Below are 6,147 nucleotides of genomic sequence, written 5' to 3'. Positions count from 1 at the left end.
CAGAAAGAAAGCTGCCTTTGCAGTTTCAAGGTTCTTTTGCTGATAAACAACTCACAGCTGGCTCACCAGTCTGAGAAAGCCACGTTGTTTATTTTCTCACATCTCACCTTCCCTCCTCTTGAACTAATTTTCTGTTCTCACCAGCTAACAAGTTGTTAGACAGTAGTTTTTCGTCTGTTGGAGTGCATGGTTCTGTCTGGTGCTCCATGACTGCGTGCCATACAGGCACCTGCCTGTTCAAACCTGGATGGAAGTGACTAACCTAGTTTTGCTGCTGAGAAGCACTGGACAGATCAAAGTCGACCGCGCCTAGAGCCTGGAGGCTCGCTAGGGGTGAGAGAAGCCTGGAGGCTCGCTGGGATGAGACAGGACTGTCTCATCCTCAACCCCGGGTGTCACGAGGCGACACTATCCACCTGGCGGACTAAGTCCTGACAATCTCAAAACCGTCCACCTGCCTGTCTTTGACAWGACATCAAAAGGTAAAAGGAGATGTTTGCTGAGATAAAAGCGGGAGTCTAGCCACGGAGGTGTCTGTCCTGATGCTGTTGGTGCTGGTCAGGTCTGAATTAAAGAACAGTGCTAAAGTTACTAATTTCTCTCCTTCCTCCTATTCTTAAAACTTAAATCTTTACCTTTTTTCTCTYTTATTTACTTAAGAAACTTAGTCAAGTAGCTTGCCAGTGAATTGCAACATCTGAAATTTACTGTTTTTGTCAACTCTGAGTGAAATTTTATGCCGTTAATATAAAACTTGTGTTTACTTATTCATATAATATTTTAASAAATGTTTGTATGTTTATTCTGGTCATATATCTAAAATAAATTACTTTATTTGGGAAATCTGACAAGATCACAAGTTCTTTTCTCATTCATGATCAGAGGGGTATTYCATTATTTCTGATTTCAATTCTTGCAAGGTCTTGCTGGATTACATTTATGAAAAATAGGCTGGTCCTAGTTTCATGAGGTAATTCCTACAATTGAGAATAAATAATTTATTCTCGGTCAAACCATCATTTTAATAGAGGCACCTCTTCCCATGAGGGATATGGGTAGAGAACTCCACCTAGTAAGATTTTCTTCAATTTTCTTTAAAAGAGGAATGTGCTTTAATTTAATGAAATCTTCCAATCTAGAAGAAATGTTAATACCCAGAAATTTAATATTTCCTAACTGTAGTTGTGTGTTTAGAGAATTGTTAAAAACACAGTTATATGGAAGAACTGTAGATTTTAACCAATTTATATAGTCAGAAACTTTTGAAAAAGAGTTTATTAATTCAATAACTTTAGATATTGAATTTTCCGAGTGCTTAAGGAAAAGTAAAACATCATCCGCATACAGACTAATTTTATGTTCTATGTTCTTACATTGTATGCCTTTAAAATCTGCAGTTTGCCTGATTGCAGCTGCTAGAGGTTCAATAAAAATAGCAAACAGTGAGGGGGACAGTGGGCATCCCTGCCGGGTGCCTCTCTGTAAACAAAAGTTAGAAGATATTTGATTATTTGTCCTGACACGCGCTGTTGGTGAACTATATAATATTTTCAACCAGTTAATAAAATGGGTTCCAAACCCAAATTTATGCAGGGTTGCAAATAAAAATTTCCAATTTACTCTATCAAATGCCTTTTCTGCATCTAGAGACAAAATAGCCATTTCGATATTTTTACTGTATGAATTGTCTATTAAATTATATAATTTGCATGAGTCGAGTGCCTTCCTTTCTGATTTATTACTATGTTCAAAATTTTCTAATCGAAGTCGTTGTATCAAGAATTTTTATTTTTTTGTCTATGTATTCATTTAACTTTAATTTTGCCTTCCGCACTCATTGCTGTATTTCTTCGCCTTCCAAAGTTCCTAACAATTTGATGGCTTCCTCTAGTTCATGAATACGTTCATTTTCTTTTTTTTATTTGTTGAGTATGATTTTATCTTGCCTCTCATAACTGTCTTCCCTGCCTCCCAGAGAGTAGATGCTGATGTTCCTGGTAAGTCATTATACTCTAGATATGATGTCCATTCCTCTTTAAAATATTTTAAAAATTGTTCATCATTGAGCAATGACGTATTAAATCTCCAATTTATGTTTGTTTTTATTTCTTTCTTATTAACTAAGGTTAAAGAGACTGGTGCATGATCACTGACAGCAATAGGGTGTATCTCACTGTCTAAAATATTGGTCAGCAATGAACTGCTGACTAAAAAATAGTCCAGGCGAGAATAAGAGTGATGAACATGTCAGAAGAACGTATATTCTTTGTTGTCAGGGTAAAGAGCACGCTATTCATAGCAAAGTCCATAATCACTCATATACTGTTTAACTATGTTTGTGGATTGCCAACTGCGCTGAGCTCCAGCCTTATTCATACTGTCAATGTTGTTATTTAGACCAAAGTTGAAATCACCTCCAAGAAGCAGTGAGCAATCCAGGTGATTTGATAGAACAGAAAAGAAATCATGAAAAAATGAGGTATCATCCACATTTGGACCATATATGCTTGCAATACAGTATTTTTGGCTAAATAAAGAAATTTTTAATATTATATATCTACCCTTCGGGTCAATAACTGTGTCTAATACTGTGAAGTTGATATTTTTATGCATTAATATTGCTACCCCTCTTTGTCTTGAATTATAACAGGCTGAGAATACGTTAGGGAACTCAGGAGATTTAAGATCATCCACAGTTGAATTTAATATTTCTTGTAGTAATATACAACATCTGCCTTTAATCTTTTAAGCTAGTTAAAAATTCTATATCTTTTCTGTTGGGTACCGGCTCTGTTTATATTCCATRTGACAAACCTTAAACAACCCATCGCAGTATTTGTGAGAATAAAATTAAACCACGCCCGTTATTACAGTAGGGACATTCAGGGACTGTCATTGACAGTGAGTGATGATTAGTCAAGATAATACCTATGTAGCATGTAAGACATAAAAAATGTATGTTGAGTGAAAAACAAACACGATCCAGACATCATTATTGTTGTTTATATATTTACAGTACATGAACTTTGAGAGGGTAAAGGCAGGAGTTTTAATAATTATAATAATTTATGTCATGCTGCATCTCACCCACCAACCCGCTCTCACATTGTATTTCAGTTTAAATTCATGCTCTTATTTTGAAGTGAACAGTTTCCATTACTTCTTCCTTTCCAGAATACATTGCTTCAGTTCTCCAATAAACAGTTAAAACCCCTAACATATTGCATGGCTTCTCAACGAAGCCCCAGCAGAATTTGCAGTCCACAACAACTTTTTATTTTAACACCATGAGTCAAAAGTCTATTTCTGTAAATCACTTCCTCAAACCAGGACAAGTAGTGTCATTGGTTAAAAATAATTTTATATCCTACTAGTTGGAAGTAAGAATGAGCAAGAATGGCTCATGTCCTTGCAGAAAACAAGTTCTGGTGAACTGGGACAAAGTTGCACTTTTGCTTTAGTTTCAACTAAGACAGTTTTGTCATGTGTGCTTTAGAACTTGCATACCTAAATAATTTAAGTAGCACTTTAGAATTTGTGCAACTAACTTCTGCATTGGCACTGACACCACTGGTGAGGTTAGGGGTTAGGGTTAGGCAGATGCCCAATTAGGGAAAGGAAATTGACTGGGTGTGCCCTTATTTTCTACCTCCAATTTGAATGATTCCATACTTTTTCCCTCAGAATTGAGTGATTCCATATTTTTTTCCCTGTGTTTGGTCAATAAAAGGAACATTCACTGACTTCCACAGTTTTTTCTCTTCATTTCTTTGAGTGTTCCTGAAAGCCAACAATTTGCACTTTGGAATGACCTTATTATTGTATCATGTTTTTGATCTGAAGTTTTTTTTACAGAATGAAAAGTCTGAATGAGTGATCATCCAAGACTGGTGATTCCATACTTTTTGCCAGGGTTTGTATGTTAGAAGGAAACCACCTTTTTAATGGATGAATATTGTAGTTTTATTTTTTTTGGGTTTAGCTGCAACTATCCTAAAAATGGACCTAATGTGTAAAATTCAATTTTCAGTATTTTTTTACTTACATTTTGGTTTGAACTACTTCTAAAAACAGTCCAATCACCAAAGAAATACACCCAGAGGTATTTTTACTATAAACAAATGCATTTTTTTGTGTGTCTTGAAATGAACTGTTTCAAACACCAAAGATTTGTGATGTCAAAAACCGTACTCCAATCCACCCCAACCTGAGCCCAGCCGAGAAGGGGTTATCTGCAGAATCAAGGTGGGCATGTCACAAGAGTGGGCGTGTCACAAGAGTGGGCATGTCGAAAGCATAAACACTGTGGGCTACGAGGCCTACATGACGATATCCTTAGACCCTGCTTGATGTCTTTACAGCCTGACCCTGACCCCAACACTAAGGTTAACCAGGAGAAATGTGACCCAAATAGGGTTCTCCAGAAAAAGCGGTGCCATACAGTAAGGCCCCTTTTGTTCTTGTCCAATGAGGTGGTGCAAAATGGTATCGCCCCTTTTTTGCTTGTCCAGTCAGGTGTGTTCCTTTAACAAAGTCTGTCAAATCAGGTGTGTCGCTTAAGAATCACCTTTCCTTGTGACACACCCACTCGTCCACACTCGTCTGCAGAGACCCCTACATGGACCAGCCCCTCACCTGGCAACCCAAGGTGGAGTACCACCCACTTATTCACAGGACAAAAGTTTGTTCAGCTGTTTTTACAACAGTCATGGAGAACAGAGATACCTGGATTAATTTTATATTTGATGGCAATGTTATAGCAATATTGCTAAAGAAAATTGTAGTTTGTGTAAATTTCATGATGGACTACTTTGGAAACTACTAGCAGCAGGATTTACCCAAGTACTTTCTACTAAAAGGAAACTTCTCTCTCTATTGTTCCTCACAAATCTGCAGATGATGGCAATATAAGTGATGTCTTGTGCGCGGTTTGGTGTGAAAAAGATTTGATATTTAGTACAAACGCCCTCCCTCCCATAACGCCGGGACTTTGTGAAGGGCCGACTGCATTTCTCTCTCGGGTCCTCTGGAAGTAGGGACCAGTATTTGGCTGCAGCTGAAACCATGTTTTCCTCTCAGGAAGCAGGTACAGCTGTTCAGCTGCATTGCGGATCGCGTTTTCACTGGGAGCTCAGGAAGCAGCAACAGATTCATGTTGGCCTCCCTGGCACCGAGGCACCTGGTTTTGGTCTTTCCCTAACAAACCCTGCTCCGGAGATCAGGTCTTCAAACATTTTTCCTTCCAGCTTGTGTTTAATCAAAATTTTATGTGTTCATCAGGCGTGTTTCTAACTAAATGTACTTCCTGCTCTGAGTCACACAATAGTTTATAAAAAATACATATCATTATTCACCTAAGAAAAATTACAGTATGTGATCATGACTAAAATAAACCCCAATAAATTTCTTCACCCTGACCCATAATGTTTACCTTTCTATAGATGGACATAATGCTTTTTTTCTTTTTTTATTTTTATGGATGGCCTCCCTTCTCCCCTTATAGCCATCCCCTCCACACCATTATGTTATGTCTTTAATTTTTTTAATTTTTTATTTTTTTTGTGAAGAGAAAATAGAGAGAGAGAAGTAATTAGAAAGATGGAAAGACTGAAATAGCGATTAGGATTATATTAAATATACACAAACAAAACACAGGACCACACACCCAACGTCTGTCCGCTCACCTGAAAAATAAATGGATAAATACATAGAAGGCATATATAAAAATATACACATACCCATACATATATAAAGATATACATACATACATACCTACATTCATAAATATTGTCCGTATATATACACACAGACATACTGTATATACACACTCGGTGACCTGTCAGAACCCCCGGATCAGAGCACCTGTTTGTGAGCAGTTGTGAACATGCGTGTATATACAAGATTCCTCCAATGGAATATTTAATAGTGACTGTGGAGGACTGAGACCCAACCCCCAAGACACGAGGCAGACATAGGGAAGACCAGAGCCCAAGGGCCTGAGAGGAATCCCGAGTGCAGAGCCCCAAGGGGCACCCGCACGGGAAGATCCGCCCACCCACACCCCCCAGATCAGACCATAGGGGAGAACTGGGAGAGTCCCCCCAGCGACCACACGCACAGCAGCGACAAATTCATGGGCCCCACCGG

The sequence above is a fragment of the Austrofundulus limnaeus genome, unplaced genomic scaffold, assembly GCF_001266775.1.
Source record: "Austrofundulus limnaeus strain Quisiro unplaced genomic scaffold, Austrofundulus_limnaeus-1.0 Scaffold1167, whole genome shotgun sequence".
In the NCBI taxonomy this organism is placed as follows: domain Eukaryota; kingdom Metazoa; phylum Chordata; class Actinopteri; order Cyprinodontiformes; family Rivulidae; genus Austrofundulus; species Austrofundulus limnaeus.
This window is presented reverse-complemented; position numbering follows the sequence as displayed.